Below are 19,782 nucleotides of genomic sequence, written 5' to 3'. Positions count from 1 at the left end.
CGTGTAAGTATAAATATTTTTGCTTTGTTTTTTTGCACTTTTTATTTCATTTCTTTTGTGGAGGCTAATTATGTTATTTTTGTCTTTTTCTTTAACAGCCTTCACAGCGTGCTCCCGACTCTGACGGTGAGGATGGAGGACTCGATGTGGACCACCTCATCGATCTCGTCAGAGAAAGGGAGCCGCTCTGGAATATGGCTGACCGCCGCCACGCTGACCTTATCGTTACCCGACGACTCTGGGAGGAAATCTGTTCACTCCTTGTGGGCCGCTGGGAGGACCTCGATGTTCGGGCCCAGATTAAAGAGCGTAAGTATATACAGTACCGGTTGCTTGATGTAAACCAGTGTTTCCCGAACTCCAGTCCTCGTGGTCCCCACGGATCATGTGTTCAGGATTTCTATTTACTATGGAAATCCTGAAAACATGACCCCTGGGGACCATGAGGACTGGAGTTTGGGAAACACTGATGTTGTATACTAACCACTCCTTTCTCGTTTCAGGGAACAGAATTGTGAATCGGTGGTGGTCTGTGAGGGATCGTTTCAAGAAGGAGTTCAATAAAGAGATGCGGGCCCCGAGTGGATCTGGAGGACGCAGGAGCAAGTACAAGTACGCACAAGCCCTGTCGTTCCTCCGGGAGACAATGCTCACCAGAAGGTAAATATTACACACCACATGTGACAAAAAAATGTTTAGATGTAACTTTTTTTTTTCAGCCAGGGCCATACCATGTCACTATTTTAATTGTTTTTTTTCTCTTTATTCCACAGCACGGTGAGCAGCACTCGGGAGCCTGCACGATTGGACCCTTCTGAGGCGATCCCTGAGGAGACCGGCACCGAGGGACACTTCGACCGCCCCGGTACATCTGCACCTTCCCAGCCTTCCCACACATTCGACCCATCTGTCCCATCCACCAGCACAGGAGCATCGTGGCCGCCTACATTACATGAAGCTGCTGGTGAGGAGATCGCTTTCCCTTTACCCCACCCTTCTGCCCCTGCCACCTCTAGTACACCTGTGGGTACTGGGCGACAGCGGCAGAGGGGTCAGGAAAAGAGTTATGCGCAAGAGTTCTTACATCTGAATGCATCTTTCCAGAACTGTCTAAAAGTCTTGTCAGAGCAAATCTCCACAGGCTTTCAGCAGATCAACTCCAGCATTCTGGAGGTGAAGACACTTCTGCAAACCATGCATTCAGAAGCAAGATCTTCGCCAAACCACACCTTTTTCAGGTCTGTTGTGGAGCGCATGGCAACACTATCTCCAACCCAGCAGATGCATGTAATGCATTCGTGCCACGGTGCTCTACAGCAGGTTACCTCCCAACCTCCACCTCCCACCACTGTAGTTCCTCCACCTGCACCCCCTCCAGCCACTTTCCATCCTCCCCCTCCTATTACATCTGCACCCCCTCCAGCCACTTTCCATCCTCCCCCTCCTATTACATCTGCACCCCCTCCAGCCACTTTCCATCCTCCCCCTCCTATTACATACCAGCAACCTCCCCAGTACCAGACATCTCCCCACTTCCAGCAACCTGCCCCGTACCAAACTCCTTCCCCGTACCAAACTCCTACCCCGTACCAAACTCCTTCCCCATACAACTTTCCATCAACATCATCTGCTCCTACAGTCCCTGCCCAACCCTCCACTCCACCGCCCACCACCTCTTCTGCCTCCCACATGTCCACCCATTCTGTAGATTTTTCCACACCTTCACCTCTAACTGTTCCTTCCCCACCACGATCCCAGTCCTCTCTCCACACACCCAGTGTCGAAGTGTCCCGCAGCCCCTCCAGCAGTATTTCCACCCCACACTACACAGATTTGTAATGTGTGTTTTTTAATAAAAATGCCCATTGGGTTTAAAACCTTTATTAAAAAAGTTTTTTGCACTTTAAAAACATTTTTCAAAAAAAAAAAAATTTTAAATAAAAGTTAAATTATCGTTTCACAATGGTTGTCTGTCATTTCTTTCTGCGGCGAACTATGTTTAAAAAAAAGGTTAAATACAGGGTATTTAAAAGGTAAAAAGGTATTCAAAACCAGGTATATAACTGTGGGTAAATTTTAGCTTTTTGCCACAGTTGTGTTCCTGGTTGTGTTTGAAGCAAAGTATTTCACCTAAAAAGTTGTGTTTATTGTTGGTGATTTCCTAACAATGTACACAACTTTTGTTAAAAGGTGAAATACTTTGCATAAAACACAACCAGGTACACACCTGTGGCCTAAAGCTAAAAATAGTAAGACCATGACAAGATAGCCAACTTTGGTTGGCAAAGGTATATACTGTTGGTCCAGAAGGTACACAAGTTTGGTTAGGGCACAAATCTTTCACACTCTGTCATCCTGCCAGTGTACTCTGCCTTGAGGTGACATAAAGTATAGTGCAAAATTGTCCCTCATTACTGAAACCGTCACAGAACTTCTAGTGGTAATGTCATGGTAATCTTGCAAGGTGGTTTCTTCAGAGGTGTCCTCAATGGAAATGGGTTCCTTGCAGATAACAAAATTGTGGAGTACCACGCACGCTTTGATCACCTCGTCCACAGTTTCTGTCTTGAGGTTGATCGCAGTCAATAGGACCCGCCATTTGGCTGTCAGAATACCAAAGGTACATTCAACCATTCTTCTTGCTCTTGTGAGGCGGTAATTAAAAATGCGTTTTGGTCTTGTCAATCCTCTGCTAGCGTACGGTTTCAAAAGGTGTTCTGACAGCTGGAAGGCTTCATCCCCTACACAGACAAATGGCATAGGTGGACCAGATGTTTGCGGCAGCGGTCTAGGTGGTGGGAACTGGAAGGTGTTTCCATACAGTTTACGCCCCATGGCAGACAGTTTGAAAACTTGAGAGTCATTGGAGCGGCCATAGGCCCCAATATCAACCGCAATAAATTTGTATTCCGCGTCAGCGATAGCCATGAGGACAATTGAAAAATATTTCTTGTAATTGAAATATTCCGATCCCGATCCAGCTGGCTTTACAATGCGGATATGTTTCCCGTCCACAGCGCCCAAGAAGTTTGGAAACTGACATATCTGTTGAAACTTGTCAGCAATTTCAATCCACCTCTCTGTTGTGGGCTCTGGTAAAAACTCTTCAGCTAAGGAGTCCCACAGTGCACGGCATGTGTACTTCACAATTCCAGATATGGTGGAAATCCCGAGTCTGTACTGGAAATGCAGTGACGAAAGGGATTCTCCAGTTGCAAGAAATCTGTGGGGAATTAAAAAACAATAAATTAGTTTTAAATCACAGCATTACATACCAAAACTGACCTATAACACTTGGAGATACAAACTACCACCAACAAGATTGCAGTGAAAGTGTGCTCTGATGCGATCACATCCAATAAATGTGGCTTACCTTAAAGTCACCATCAGACGCTCTGCGGGTGAAACAGAGAAGCGGCAATAGGTGTCCGCTTTTCTTATGAGGTGTGCAATGCGCTCCACCAAGTAATCAAAATTCTCCATTTTCATCCGAACATATCCAAAAAATGTATCTGGGTTTCGTCGAAGGTCCATGCAGAGTGTAGAATAGACCCCACGCGTCATTCTCTTGGCTGTGATGGGGTGGATCCACAAACGTCGTCTACGATGCCTGATGAGCTGCTGTCTCGCTCTCTCCTTCTCCAGAACAATCACCCTCAAACGATTCGCATCCGCTATAAAATCCGCCAAATTCTTCAAAATATTTCCAATGACAACATCCATCTTCGCCAGTAACTTGCTCTTCTCTCCAACCTGCACTTTCTCCTCTACAACCTGTCAAAGAAGGGCTGTAGGAACATGCTATATATAGTTTTCCAGTAGCTAATCCCGTTCGGAAGGCCACAAGGGTCAATTTTAAAAACCGGATCCGGCGTAATCCGTCGAAAAACGGATAGAAAAACGGATGTACCGGATGAGACGGATCCGGTTTTGTCTGTCAAGAAAAAGACGGATCCGGCAGAAAACCGGATCCGTCACATCCGGTTTTACGAAACATTTGCCAGGTCCGGCGTTCCGGCACGACGCCGGATCGCGCCTGACGCCGAAAACCTGATGTGTGAAAGTAGCCTTAGACAAATATTGCAAAAGCAGTATTCGATGCTGATCTTTTTTGGAACCGAATCTGAATAAATTCACTCATCTCTACTAGTAAGGTGAATGGTGTGAGGAGACAGCATGGGAGAAGAAAAGTGTGAGGGAGGACAGAACAGAGACTGGGAAGTGTGGGGGTGGTATAAAGAGGGGGTAGAATGGGGGGATAGCATTAGAGCACAGCAAGGAGGGAACAGTATGTCGAGGAGAGGGGATGTGATGAGTGTGCACAGTATAGAGACTGGGCAGTATAGGTGGACACAGTGTGCAAGAACAGTGTGAAAAGGAGCCAAACATTGAAACCAGAGAGCAATATTAAGGGAAGGCACCATAAGAAGGATAGTGTGAGGGTCATATTTTGTGCAGGGAATAGAGTGACAGGCAATAATTTATTCAGGGGAACACTGTAGAGTAAATATTTTTATTCAGGAGGGTGAAGAAGCCAGAGTATATCTTAATTGCCCAGATGGCTATGTTTTTGCAGGCCTGGAGGAATTGACTTTTTGTCTGTATAATTGACTTGTGGATTTAAGTGTGGATTCTGGTGGGTCAAGAAGACTGACTTGCACAATGATATACCATGTAACATAGTGTGTGCTTATCTGATGTTTGTTTATATTCTGGAATCAGTTTGTTGACTTTGAATGTAGATAGGGAATGGCTGTGAGGGTGTACTGAAGGACACTGGGTAATTCTAAAAATAGCTTACCTGCATTGGGTATAAAAAGACCCTGAGACAGAGAGACGGTGTCTCATCTCATCACGCAGAGCTACTAGCTGGACATTCTGCTTAACACCCAATGGGCAAGAAACTCTTCAGGATCCCAGCTGAGGGTATGTCAGACCCGGCTGAAAGAACACAGGACTGCTCTGTGTGATATCACAGGTGGAATAGCAACCCTGGTAGCTCTGACATAACATCCACTAGCATTCCGGTGAGTCAGTGGAGGGCTGAGACCTTGTAATGTGCACCATCTTGGGGAAATTGCTGGAATTGTTCTGTTTGCTAGTGGGTGTTGTGGTTCAATAAAGCTTGGCCACTCTGTTTTACCCTAACCCTGTGTTGTCTGTGTAGTGTTCTGCCCACAAGGAGATAAAGTGGGCGTTCAGTGGTATGAGCCCTGGTCCATGCAGTCTTGCAAAAGACAGCCGGCCCAGCGGATGAGAGCACCCACTAACCCCGTTTCTCCACAAGGAGCATGATGATCACACTGCTATTTGCACAGTGTAGGGATGTGCTGTAGAAGATCAAAGTAGATGTAAGTCTGCGGCGAGGAGCTGTGGATATGAAAAATTACAATGGTGCCTGAAGAAGATGAAGAAGAAGAAAAGAAAAAGAACAACTCTAATCAGAGAAGACATACCTTATAAGGTACATGGATATATATGTTATTTGTGATATCGACTACATTTCATCAGGACTGTGTTTCCTGTATGCTCTGCAGTCTGAAGATGACTGACAAAAATACCTGCCAATATTGCCTTATTATTGTTAAGGAGAGATGAGCAAACCTTTCAAGGTTCGGATCGGATCGGATTGGCGACCTTCCCGATGTTCGCCGCACAGTTCGTTGAACATAACCAAACCCCATTGAATTCAATGAAATGCAAAATAAAATGCATACACAACACCTTCAGGGGGGCAAAAGCAGCTAAAACAGCTCAAATTAGGGGCAGACACCAGGAAAATTGGCATCAATTGACCCTCAGTAAAAAATGTAAAATTACACAGTAGCAGCCAGGCATTGGACCATGCATGACACAGAGTCTGGACCAGCATTTACACCATGGATTTTAAGTTCTAATTAGGAGTTGGGTGAGGGACCAGTGTAGTACTGCTGTGCTGTGGGTCCTGATTCCTCATGCAATAGCTCAAACTGCTTTTCTGCTCAGCCACCTTCAGGTGGCACAAATATTAGCTTCATAGACTACTATTGTAAGAAAAATTTAAGGACAGTAACACAGGTAGTTGACTGAAAGTAAGTGCCGGCCTGCCTCTCTGGGAGCCCTACTGCTACAGATAAAACACATGAAAGAGACCCAACTTGGAGTCTCCACCTTTAAAAAAAATATTGCCACACACCACTAAAGTGGCATCAATTTCTCCAGAGTAGAAGTATTATAATCAGGCTCTGACACCCTTCCCACAACAGGCAAACCACCAGATTGAGACCCAACTTGGAATTCAGCAGCGCTGAAGACACATTTTGAGAAAACGCTTGCTGACGGGCATGACAAAACCTTCCCGGCATGACAAGGAAGCTCAGGCTCCATTATTAAAATCCAAAATGCAAAAGGGTCCATACCCTCACTGATGGCATTGATATTGAGTTCCAGATACTCCTGCATCATCCTCTCTAGTCATTCACCATGTGCCAGACTTGTATTCTGTTCTGCTAGTGCACAAGCTGGTCTAAAAAATGTGTGAAACAACTCACAGAAATTTTGTCTGCCACTTACATTGCTGCTGCTAATGCTTTTTCATAGAAGACTTACCAATCCCAGGGTTGGAAATCTAGAACTGCTTTGCACACTGTGTGCCTCACCACGGTCTTGGGAAAAAACACTCTTAAGATTGTATACAAGCATGTTTTGATACTCCAACATGTATGCGTCCCTTGCTGGGGGGGAAGCATCTGGCAAAATTTACTTTTGTACTGTGGATCAGAGTGGCAACCCAGTAGTCATCACTATTTCTAATCCTAACAATACGGGCACCATATTCCATATATTGATGCAAGAAGGTGCTCTTGCTTTAGGCACTTCCATTAGTTCCAAGTTCATGGTGTGTTGGTGGCGGGGTAACACTCAAGCTTGGTTCCTTCGTCCCTTTCCGCCAGACTCGGACAACAGAGAGGGAATTGTTATCCTCTTCATCTCCTGATTGTTGCACACCCATCACCTCTTCCTCCTCCTCCATTAGTTCCTGCACCTTCACTAACAGTTTATCTGGTACCAAGACCCTCGCTCGATCGCTGTAAACCACCTTCTCCTGGAACCCGCCTGTGCAACGCCAATCCAGAACTTTCTCTTGGACCAACACCTCCTCCCGCTGATTATTCAAAGTGTGATCCAGCATGCTGATGACAGGAATAGTGATGATGATGACTGCATCATCAGCGCTATCAATCTTAGAAGCCATTTCGAAACTGTGCAGAAAGGTACAGAGGTCCTTCATCTCTGCCCACACTGCAAGTGTGATTTGCAACACATTCGTACTGTGTTGGCATAGGCTATGCAAAAGGACATACTGCACCAGGGCTTATCGCTGCTGCCACAGTCCTTGTAACATGTGCAGAGTGGAATTCCACCCTGTTGGAACAACGCAAATCAACCGGTTAACCGGTAGGTAAAAAGATGTCTGTAGCGATGCAGGTTTATGACCCGCTGAGTGCAAATGGTGGAAGTGAGCAAACAGCAACCGTGCTTTCTGCAGCAATGCACCCATTCGAGAATAGTAGCGGAGAACTTGCTGAACAACCAGGTTGAGGACGTGAGCCATGCAAGATACATGTGTGGGGTTGCCTTGTGTAGAGCCGCCACCTGGTTTGCACCATTATTGTACATAGCCTTCCCTGGCTCCAGGTTCAGTGGAGCCAGCCATTGCTTAAATGCGGCTTGGATAGCTGTCCATAATTCTTGAGCTGTGTGACTGCAATCTCCAGGGCATATTAATTTAAACACTGCCTGATTGCGGTGAGCCCTGGTTGCGCAGTACAGAGGTAGGGGGATTCTAACTTCACTGCTCAAATGCGTGTCTCATTAAGGGAGAGGTTCAGGATGCAGGTGGAGGCCCTGGAGGAAATCAAGGAGGTAGAAGCAGTGGAGGAAGTTTTAGATAAAGTTTTTCCCACAAACCTTGGGGATTCCAAGATTTGTGGAGCAGCACCTTCCAAGACTGCCCTCACAGCCAGCCTAGTCACCCAGTTCCCAGTCAGTAATGCCTCTGGCCATGCTTGCTCATCCAGATGTCAGTGGTGAAATGGACCCTGGCAGACATACATTTTTCAAAGGAACAGGTGATGCTGTTTGTGACATGCTGGAGTAGTGCTGGCACAGCATTCTTAGAAAAGTAATGGTGATTGGGCAACTGGTTTCGGAGGACTGCAACAGCCATCAGCTTTTGGAAACCATCTGTATCCACCAGGATGTATGCAAGAATTTCCACAGCAAACAGATTGGTAATGGTGAAGTTCAAACACTTAGCTTTGGCATGTGTAGGAGGAAACAATCTTTTACGTAACTCAGACACATACCTTGCCTGGCTCACACCTTGAACCTGGTGGTGCAGTGCTTCCTCAATAATTATCCGGAGTTAACAGCCCTGCTCCATAAGGTGCGAAGACTGTGCTCGCACATCTGCCGGTCGCCTGTACACTACAGTCGTATGCTTGAAGCTGCAGCGATTGCTCCACCTTCCCAAGCACCGCCTAATTATCGACGTTGCAACAAGGTGGAGCTCCACCCTGCACATGGTTCAGAGGCTATGCGAACAGAGGCAGGCTGTAATGCATTTGTGGGAGGATACACGGGCAGGCAGTTTGAGGGCAGACATGGAGTTGTCTGGTGTGCAGTGGTCGAAGCTGAAAGACCTCTGTAAAGTCCTTCAGTGTTTTGAAGAATGCACATGGCTGGTAAGCACAGATGACGCCATCATAAGCATGAGCATCCCACTTATGCATCTGCTCAAGCAAACTTTGACGCACATTAAGGAGCAGGCATCTGCAGCCAAGGAGGAAGAGGATAAGGGAAGCCTTGATGACAGTCAGCCATTGTCTGCTCAGGGAACTCTCCTGGACGAGGTGGAGGAAGAAGAGGAAGAGGAGGAGGATGATGGGTATGATTATTTAGAGGAGGAGGATGCTTCTCAGGGGGCAAGAGAAAATGTTAGCGAGGCAAGGTCAGGTACAGGGTTTGTTGATTTGCCAGAAAGTGTTCCTCCACCCAGCACTCGCAGTGCATCATTGACACCTGGAACATGGGCCCACATGTGTGATTATGCCTTGCAGATCCTAAAAAGGGACCCCCGCATTGTCAAAATGATGACCGATGACGACTACTGGTTGGCCAGCATCTTGGATCCACGCTATAAAGGCAAATTCCAAAACATCATGCCACAGGAGAACCTAGAGCTAATATTGGCTAACAAACAAGCAACTCTGGTAAACCTGGTAAACCATTTGTTTGAGGTATTCCCAGCACACAGCGGCGGTGATGGCAACATGGAAGAGGTGTTCATGGTGCACACAGCTGAAGTGACATTGGACACAGGGGTTTCATGACCATGTTGTGGACTAATTTTTCAAGTACCGCTCACACGACTAGTAATACTGCATCGATTGAAAGTGACAGGAGACAGCAGTTGTCAACTATGGTTACAAACTACTTCTCCTCCCATATCGATGTTCTCCCTCACAGGTAATTGCCCTTTGACTATTGGGCCTTTAAACTGGACACTTGGCTTGAAAGGATTTTGTCCCACCTTCCCCTGCTGACACGTAGGTTGCCAGAAAAATGGCTTGCTTTTGTCCTCCTCTTCCTCGGACTTTTCCAATTCCTCCATTTTCAGCTGCTGAATGTCCAACATCAACATATGCCATTTTTTCAACCTCCCTAACTGGGCTGCCTCCCCCCAGGGCCGGGCTCACCACCTGGCGCATGCACCCATGCGAGTGCTGTTGCCCTGGACAGGTGGGCACACTCTTTGGCAACGGCACTGGCACAAGGTCCCTCATAGCAGAATCAAGTGTCTCTGATGGTGGGGGTGCACACCCGCCATCAGACACACTGGCATACTATGAGGGGCCCTGTACCAGTACCGCCGCCCACGAGTGGGCCCACCCTGCTTGTTCAGTGCCCCAGCACTTGCAGTACTAACCTGTGTCTGCTACTCAGCAGAGGAGCCCACCCGTGAACCAAGCTGTGCTGCCTGTTTATGTAAGAACCATTTTTTAACTCCATTTAGCCCAGTTAATACTTTGGGCCTACTACCTGTGTCTACTGCTCAGCAGAGGAGCCCACCCGTGAACCTAACTATGCCGCCTGTTTATGTAAGAACTGCGTGCTACTCAGCATAGGAGCCCAGCTGTTAACCCCTTCACTAACAAGGGTGGTTTGCACGTTAACTCCCGTGCCAGTTTTTACAATTCTGACCACTGTCCCTTTATGATGTAATAACTCTGAAACGCTTCCATGGATCCCGGTGATTCTGACATTGTTTTCTCGTGACATATTGTACTTCATGTTAGTGGTAAAATTTCATTCAAATAACTTGCGTTTATTTGTGAAAAAAATGGAAATTTGGCAAAAAATTTTAAAATTTCGCAATTTTCCAACTTTGAATTTTTATGCCCTTAAATCACAGAGATACAGCACACAAAAAACTTGATAAGTAACGTTTCCCACATGTTTACTTTACATCAGAACAATTTTGGAACCAAAATTTTTTTTTGTTAGGAAGTTATAAGGGTTAAAAATAGACCAGCGATTTCTCATTTTTGCAACACCATTTTATTTTTATGGACCACATCACATTTGAAGCCACTTTGCGGGGTCTATATGATAGAAAATACCCAAAAGTGACACCATTCTAAAACTGCACCCCTTAATGTGCTCAAAACCACATTCAAGAAGTTTATTAACCCTTTAGGTGCGTCACAGGAATTTTTTGAATATTTAAATAAATGAACATTTAACTTTTTTTCACAAAAAAAATACTTCAGGTTCAATTTTTTTTATTTTACCAAGGGTAACAGGAGAAATTGGACCCCAAAAGTTATTGTGCAATTTGTCCTGAGTAGGCTGATACCCTATATGTGGGGGTAAAACACTGTTTGGGCGCATGGCAGAGCTTGGAAGGGAAGGAGCACCATTTGACTTTTTCAACGCAGAAATGTCCGGAATTGAGATCCGACGCCATGTTGCATTTGGAGAGCACCTGATGTGCTCAAACAGTGGAAACCCCCAATTCTAACTCCAACCCTAACCCCAACACACCCCTAACCCTAATCTCAGCCCTAACCCTAGCCCTAACCCTAGCCCTAACTCTAGCCCTAGCCCTAACCCTAGCCCTAGCCCTAACCCTAATGGGAAAATAGAAATAAATACATTTTCTTTTAATTTTATTATTTTTAGCTAAATGGGTGATAACGAGGGGTTTGATTTACTATTTATAGCAGGTTTTTATGTTTGGCAGCTGTCATAGGCTAAAAGACGCTTTTTATAGTAAAAATAGTTTATGCATCACCACATATTGAGAGCTATAATTTTTCCGTATTTTGACCCACTGAGTCATGTGAGGTCTTATTTTTTGCGGGACGAGTTGACGTTTTTATTGGTATCATATTCGGGCACGTGACATTTTTTGATCGCTTTTTATTCCGATTTTTGGGACGCAGAATGAACAAAAACCAGCGTTTCATGAAATTCTTTTGGGAGGTGCGCTTACACCGTTCTGCATGTGGTAAAATTGATAAAGCAGTTTTATTCTTCGGGTTGGTACCGTTACAGCGATACCTCATTTATGTCGTTTTTTTATGTTTTGGTGGTTTTATGCAATGAAAACAATTTTATATAAAAAATAATTATTCTTGCATCGCTTTATTCTGCGAGCTATAACTTTTTAATTTTTTCGCTGATGATGCTGTATGGTGGCTCTTTTTTGCAGGACAAGATGATGTTTTCAGCGGTACCATGGATATTTATATGCGTCTTTTTAATCGCGCGTTATTGCACTTTTTGTTCGCCGTATGATAATAAATCATTATTTTTTGCTTCGTTTTTTATTTTTAATTTTTAAGGGGTTCAATAAAGGGGTTAACTAATGGGACAGATTTATAGGGCTGGTCGTTACGGATGCGGCGAAAGCAAATATGTGTACTTTTATTGTTTTTTTTTTTATTTCCAAAAAATGAATTTATTTGGGAATATTTTTTTTTTTCTAATTTATTTAGCGATTTTTTTAAAATTATTTTTACACTTTTTTTAACTTTATTAGGTTGTCCCTGGGGGGACATCACTGTCCTGTGACAGATAGCTGATCTGTCACATCACAGATCACTGTGACAGATCAGCAATCTGTCACAGGCATAGACGCAGACTTCCTCATGCCTGCGCTTTGCAGGCACTGAGGAAGTCAGCTCCCTACAGGCCCCCGAAGGTCCCCGTCGCCATCTTGGATCCGGGGACCTGTAGGGAAAGAGACCCCTGCAGCAGCGCTGCACATTGCGCTGCTGTGGGGAGCTCAGGGAAGCACAGAGGGAGCCCCCTCCCTGCCGATGCTTCCCTTTTAACCCCGGTACACCGCGATCGTGTTTGATTGCGGTGTGCAGGGGGTTAACGTGTCGGGGGTGGTCCGTCACCGCCCCTGACACATTGTGCCGGGTGTCAGCTGTGATAATCAGCTGACAACCGGCCACGATCAGCGGCGCTCACCACGTGGGCGCCGCTGATCGCATTAGACGTAATATTCCGTCCATGGGACTTAGGGCCCAGGTCACATGGACGGAATATTACATCCAATGTAGGAAAGGGGTTAAGCAAGCTAGGGAACCTGTGGTTTGGACAATTAATTTTTTCACATTCTTTCTGGAATGCCAGTTTGGCCTTATTCTGGAATTCCGGTTGACCTGCACTTACTGGGAAATCCTCGTTCGGGGGAAAGAATTGGAATCCCAGATCCCCATCACTAGCGGGGTTCAGCGGGTTATCCGCACCTGTAAGCGACACACGCTGGTCCTTTCAGTGTAGCGCGCATGCAGCCCCGGACATGTAAGGGCATGACAGACCTGTTATTGCTCGATCTCGCATGCCAGAGCTTCGCGTGTCCCCCTTGTAAGCTGGACGCAGACCGCGGGGTCATGCCGGAGTCTCATTCATTATCAGAATTAAGCTGACAAATCGCTAGGACAACTAAAAACGGCCGTACACCACCACCCACAGAATCGACAAAGCTTGCAATCTGTCCATCTTTTCCGTGGCTGGCATGGTTGAGGTTGCCCGAGTGGTGTCCAATTAAGCCGCAGGCTCCACTCCTGGTGGTGCCCTTCTGGACATTCCTTTAAGGTTCAGCTTTGCAACCATACTGCCCCAGGAAACCAAACACTTTGCCTTCATGGACGCTGTTCGGAGGGTCGTGGGAATATCGCTGCCCGATCGGCAGTTGGCATAATTTATGGTGGGAAGTCCGACGGTATATGATCATCTTCGATTTTAGAATTTTAGATTTTTTATTTATTTTAGATTTTTAGTCCAGCCTTTCTTGACTTCATAAGGGCATGACAAGCCTATATCTGTGTCTCCTCCTCCTCCTTTTACTCCTCCACCTCTTTTCTATATGTAGTTGCCCTTTTCCATGTTATTTTTGTCTTCTGAGCATTTTGTCTGCTTTGAGACACCTTTTAAGGTGTTTTGCAATTGTTTTCTATGTGTTTGTATGTGTTTGTGTTTGCCTGCCATTGTTTTCAATGGGGCTCGACGGTGTTCATCGAACGTTCGACGAACATTCCACGAACTTGCCTCCTGTTCGACGAGCCGAACCGAACTCGAACACTAGCGGGGTGGCTCAACACTACTCCTGATATATAGAGGTACATTTTTAATGTTTAAACTATGCTATATATACCTGGTATCTGGTGATACTGTACCCTTTCTGCCAGGAAGTCCTCCTCCACTCACCACTCTAAGTGAATCATTGACACCTGGAACATTGGCCCACATGTGTGATTATTTCTTGTGGATTTTCTTTTTATATTGTGGTGTGATCTATCCTGAGCATGAGAGAGTCTGTGGGTTACTCCTGCAATTTATATGTAGATTTAAAAATTACCCCAACACTGTATACAGCTCTACGCTTGTGATACATTACCCATTTACTGCTTTTTATATTCTGGTCTAATCCAAACTGACCAAGTGAGAGTCTGTTTCTGACTGTGGAAATAAATACTGAGATTGACAATGACTCCTACACTGTGTACAGCTGTACGCTTCAGATCCATTACCATTTTACGGCTTTTTATGTTGTGTTGTAATCCATACTGAGCCTGAGAACGTCTGTGCCTGCCTCCTGAAATATATACGGAGATTTAGAATGTTTAAACTATACTATTGTGACGGACTCAGCTTCTGCTGAACCCATCTTCCTTTTTAGAGTGGACCCTCTGGGCCGTGCACCCACCCACCTAGGGAGAGCTGACCTAGTGAGAACCCACCCCCTGTACAGGGAGTGTCAGGGACAAGACCAAGGGGGTGAGTCACCACGACTGCTGGGACCAGACGGCCAGCTCAAGGGGACACTGGGTGTGTCTGACGACCAGAGACAAGCAAGAAGCAAGACAAGACAAGACGTAGGTGCAAGGTATCTTCATTAGGATAACTTCAGAATCACATTCAGTGTAAAAACGTGAGAACAAGCAAAATGTGCAAAGTGCGTGCGTGGGCACGCCAAGGTCCATAGCATGGTACGTGCAAGGTGGCACGCCTAGGTACAGGTAAAGGCACAATGGCATCGGACTCCGGACCGCTGGCAACGATCAACCTGATCGAGGCATCAGACTGCGGACATCAGCTCCGGACATCAGGCTGCAGTCATCCTCTGGCAGCGATCGGCAGGTTCCGGGCATCCAGCAGGCAAACTAGGGTTCAGGCAAGGAGGCACGTCAGATATCCAGGCATGGTGCGTGTTAGGGAACACGCCAAGGTCCAAGGCTAAGTGCAAGGCTAGGTGCGTGTGTAGGGGACACGCCAGGGTTCAAGGCTAGGTGCAAGGCAAGGTGCGTGTGTAGGGGACACACAAGCAATGACTAGCCAGGTCTTTCACCGGGAAGGAACAACCACGGGAAGGGCAGTCTCCAATGAAGGAAACTACCTATGCCAAAACATGGTATCCATCCACAGACAGCTGTTTCGGGGTATTGCCCCTCATCAGTGTGGAGTAGGAAACTGGCTAGTAGGAGCAATGCCTAGTAAAAGACTGTGAAAAATGAGGATGAAAAAATGAGGATGAATGGGAAATATGCAAAAACATGTAAATCAAGAGCCGCGGAGATACCATCACATGTTTCTCAACGCAAGCAATGACTAGCCAGGTCTTTCACCGGGAAGGAACAACCTCGGGAAGGGCAGTCTCCAATGAAGGAAACAACCTATGTCTGTGAATGGATACCATGTTTTGGCATAGGTGGTTTCCTTCATTGGAGACTGCCCTTCCCGTGGTTGTTCCTTCCCGGTGAAAGACCTGGCTAGTCATTGCTTGCGTTGAGAAACATGTGATGGTGTCTCCGCGGCTCTTGATTTACATGTTTTTGCATATTTCCCATAAGGGATGGGGGCATTGATCTAGCATCACTGCGTTGAGAGACATGTGATGGTGTCTCCGCAGTGTTGGATGTTGATCTCCATGAGTTCATTCATCTCATAAGACAGTGGAGCTTCATCCATGGGGACCAACATATACTGTAGCATTATATGGAGCTCATCATATACTCATCATATACTGTATGGAACATTATATGGGACCAATGATTCTGTTTGGAGAAATATATGGGCCTCATTATTCTGTATAGCGCACTATGCGGTGGCCATAATACTGTATGGAGTAATATACTGTCCTTTTTTGGAGCTATTGGAGAATTTAAAATGGATATCAGTCATGTGATGTAAGAAGTGAAGTATTTTTCATTGTACTATACCGCTATTTCTCTGCCGTATCAGAGGATCATGAATTGTGGCATGTGTTAAAGGACCCCATTGACACTCTTTGGCCCTGGGCCCACGAAAATCTGGAGCCAGCCCTATCCCCCCCACAACTTTAGCCAAATAACCCCCAGTTTTCAATGCCTAACTATTATTATAAAGTAAATTAAGGTTGACAAGCTTAAGTAAAAAGAATTGATGTTTATGGCATTAAAATGGGCACTGTAGGTGTGTTTCCTGTCCTCCACTCACTGCCGACTTTTCTTCCCCATTGACTTGCATTGGGTTTCGTGTTTCAGTCGGCCTTCGACTTTTCACGATAATCGGCCGATTTCGTTCGACCTGACTTTTGCGAAAGTTGGGTTTCATGAAACCCGACTCGACCCGAAAAAAGGCAAAGTCGCTCATCTCTATAGCGGGTAAATAAATGGAGGTTCTGCAGCAAGAAACCTGTGAAGTCACATGTCTGCTTTTTATATGGAGAAAGACATGATTTCAGCAGCCAATGATACAAGCTCTTGTATCTGGATGTTGTGGATGGTTTCTGCGCCTTTATTAGCTGTTGGAATCTCCACACACTAAGTTAATAAAAAAAGAATAACGATCTGCCACTTCTCTGATCTCTCCCCACCCCCTCCCCTCAACAAACACGTCACCCCAGCTTATCAAGCAGCACCACTTTCCTAGCCAAAGACCTAATTTAGTGGAAACTCGATCATTTCCTCAACTATGGTAGAATTTTGCCAATTTTGAAGAAAATGCTCTGGAATCCAAACACGAATCCGAATTTGCAATGTTCGTGCCGACTGTGAGATTGGCAAACATTTTCCAAACATGTTCACTCATCTCTATTGTTAAGGACATACTGGAAGCTGTAGGTACATGGGATACAAATGTACAGTGGGGAAAAAAAGTATTTAGTCAGTCAGCAATAGTGCAAGTTCCACCACTTAAAAAGATGAGAGGCGTCTGTAATTTACATCATAGGTAGACCTCAACTATGGGAGACAAACTGAGAAAAAAAAATCCAGAAAATCACATTGTCTGTTTTTTTTTCATTTTATTTGCATATTATGGTGGAAAATAAGTATTTGGTCAGAAACAAGCAATCAAGATTTCTGGCTCTAACAGACCTGTAACTTCTTCTTTAAGAGTCTCCTCTTTCCTCCACTCATTACCTGTAGTAATGGCACCTGTTTAAACTTGTTATCAGTATAAAAAGACACCTGTGCACACCCTCAAACAGTCTGACTCCAAACTCCACTATGGTGAAGACCAAAGAGCTGTCAAAGGACACCAGAAACAAAATTGTAGCCCTGCACCAGGCTGGGAAGACTGAATCTGCAATAGCCAACCAGCTTGGAGTGAAGAAATCAACTGTGGGAGCAATAATTAGAAAATGGAAGACATACAAGACCACTGATAATCTCCCTCGATCTGGTGCTCCACGCAAAATCCCACCCCGTGGGGTCAGAATGATCACAAGAACGGTGAGCAAAAATCCCAGAACCACGCGGGGGGACCTAGTGAATGAACTGCAGAGAGCTGGGACCAATGTAACAAGGCCTACCATAAGTAACACACTACGCCACCATGGACTCAGATCCTGCAGTGCCAGACGTGTCCCACTGCTTAAGCCTGTACATGTCTTGGCCCGTCTGAAGTTTGCTAGAGAGCATTTGGATGATCCAGAGGAGTTTTGGGAGAATGTCCTATGGTCTGATGAAACCAAACTGGAACTGTTTGGTAGAAACACAACTTGTCGTGTTTGGAGGAAAAAGAATACTGAGTTGCATCCATCAAACACCATACCTACTGTAAAGCATGGTGGTGGAAACATCATGCTTTGGGGCTGTTTCTCTGCAAAGGGGCCAGGACGACTGATCCGGGTACATGAAAGAATGAATGGGGCCATGTATCGTGAGATTTTGAGTGCAAACCTCCTTCCATCAGCAAGGGCATTGAAGATGAAACGTGGCTGGGTCTTTCAACATGACAATGATCCAAAGCACACCGCCAGGGCAACGAAGGAGTGGCTTCGTAAGAAGCATTTCAAGGTCCTGGAGTGGCCTAGCCAGTCTCCAGATCTCAACCCTATAGAAAACCTTTGGAGGGAGTTGAAAGTCCGTGTTGCCAAGCGAAAAGCCAAAAACATCACTGCTCTAGAGGAGATCTGCATGGAGGAATGGGCCAACATACCAACAACAGTGTGTGGCAACCTTGTGAAGACTTACAGAAAACGTTTGACCTCTGTCATTGCCAACAAAGGATATATCACAAAGTATTGAGATGAAATTTTGTTTCTGACCAAATACTTATTTTCCACCATAATATGCAAATAAAATGAAAAAAAACAGACAATGTGATTTTCTGGATTTTTTTTTCTCAGTTTGTCTCCCATAGTTGAGGTCTACCTATGATGTAAATTACAGACGCCTCTCATCTTTTTAAGTGGTGGAACTTGCACTATTGCTGACTGACTAAATACTTTTTTTCCCCACTGTATATGAGGCTGATTGGGCATTTCAGTTTAGAGCAGATTGGTATTTAAAACTTAACGTTAATTCTATATCGTTAAAAACCTGATAAAGTGCCAAGAAGTGCAAAAAAAGTGCTCGTGCTATAGTGCAAATAAAATAGCAACCTGTGCTATACCGCCTATTTGTTGATTTAGATATTCTTCTCTGAAGGACCAATAATTTGCATATACATGCCTATCACATATAATACCTTGGTAACAGTGTCCAGGTATATAACAGATACCTTAGTATATTTCCGGTTTCTGATAACAACAACGATTGCATACACCAATATATCCTTCGTAGTGTGATTATGTATTTAATATTGGCAACTCAGCCCCATATACATCCACTCATGGATCATATCATGTTGCAAGTCCTTCTTCTTTAAATGGCGGTCTAGGAACATATAAGTCTCATATTCCACTCATCTGTATTCACAATAACCGATAATCTATGTAGTATCGTAGATCCAAAACAATCATAAATGCAGCAGGATCTACCAATAATTAGCTATCATGATGAGTTATCATTGTGCCATTATACTCATCTGAGGTATCGTGATTTCATACACCAATGCCTGTGTCTGCGCTTTCTTTCAGTGGGGGGTCCCAACCTCAGCATATCCAGGTTTCTCTGCCTTTGCTGAGTGGCCTCTATCCCAGATAATGTCTCCCAACTTGTTTCATCATCTCTAGATTCATCAGGGGAGTTATGACATTTCTCATTTAATATTTGACATAGCACGCATGTATCCTATTTGACTTGCCTTATATACTGTACATTCAAAACAAACCGCGGTTGGGCGTCTGTTTCCATACGCTAGGTCCTTCATTTCCGGCTTGTGGAGCGCATAGGTTCATCAATGAACCGCAAGTGTAATTCCCTATGCATGTCACTGAAACTGGCAACGTTATTACGGGTTTCTAGAGCGTGATGCCATCCTCTCAATTTGCTATTTGTTTGAAATTATAGAGGTCTCACCAAGCTGCTGTTGCTCATCCCAGCTTTGAGCAGGTTTACAATTTTTTCCCTGGTGTCCTTAGACGGCTCTTTGGTCTTGGCCATGGTGGAGAGGTTATAGTGTGATTGACTGTGTGTGGCAGGTGTTTTATACTGCTAATGAAATCAAACAGGCACAATTAATACAAGTAAGAAGTGTAGCGTAGGAGGGCTTCTTAGAGAAAAACTAACAGGTCTGTGAGAGCCAGAATTCTTGCTGGTTGGTAGGCTATCAAATACTTTTTCATACAATAAAATACAGTTTAATTATTTAAAAATCATATCTTGTATGTCAGGACTCGAACGCAGCATCTTTTGTGCACCAGGAGGGAGCTCTGAGCTATTCAGCTTGCTGGACAGTTTTGTGCTAACCCAAAAAGTTGTACCTGTTTTGTCTCTGATTCTCTACACCCTGAGTTCCTGAATATCTCCACCCTGAGTTCCTGATTGGCTCCACCATGATTGAACACCTTATTTT

This window comes from Dendrobates tinctorius, unplaced genomic scaffold (genome assembly GCF_039654945.1).
Source record: "Dendrobates tinctorius isolate UK_male_01 unplaced genomic scaffold, ASM3965494v1 ptg000016l, whole genome shotgun sequence".
Classification (NCBI taxonomy): domain Eukaryota; kingdom Metazoa; phylum Chordata; class Amphibia; order Anura; family Dendrobatidae; genus Dendrobates; species Dendrobates tinctorius.
The sequence above is the reverse complement of the archived record's forward strand: the minus strand, read 5'-3'. Positions refer to the sequence as shown.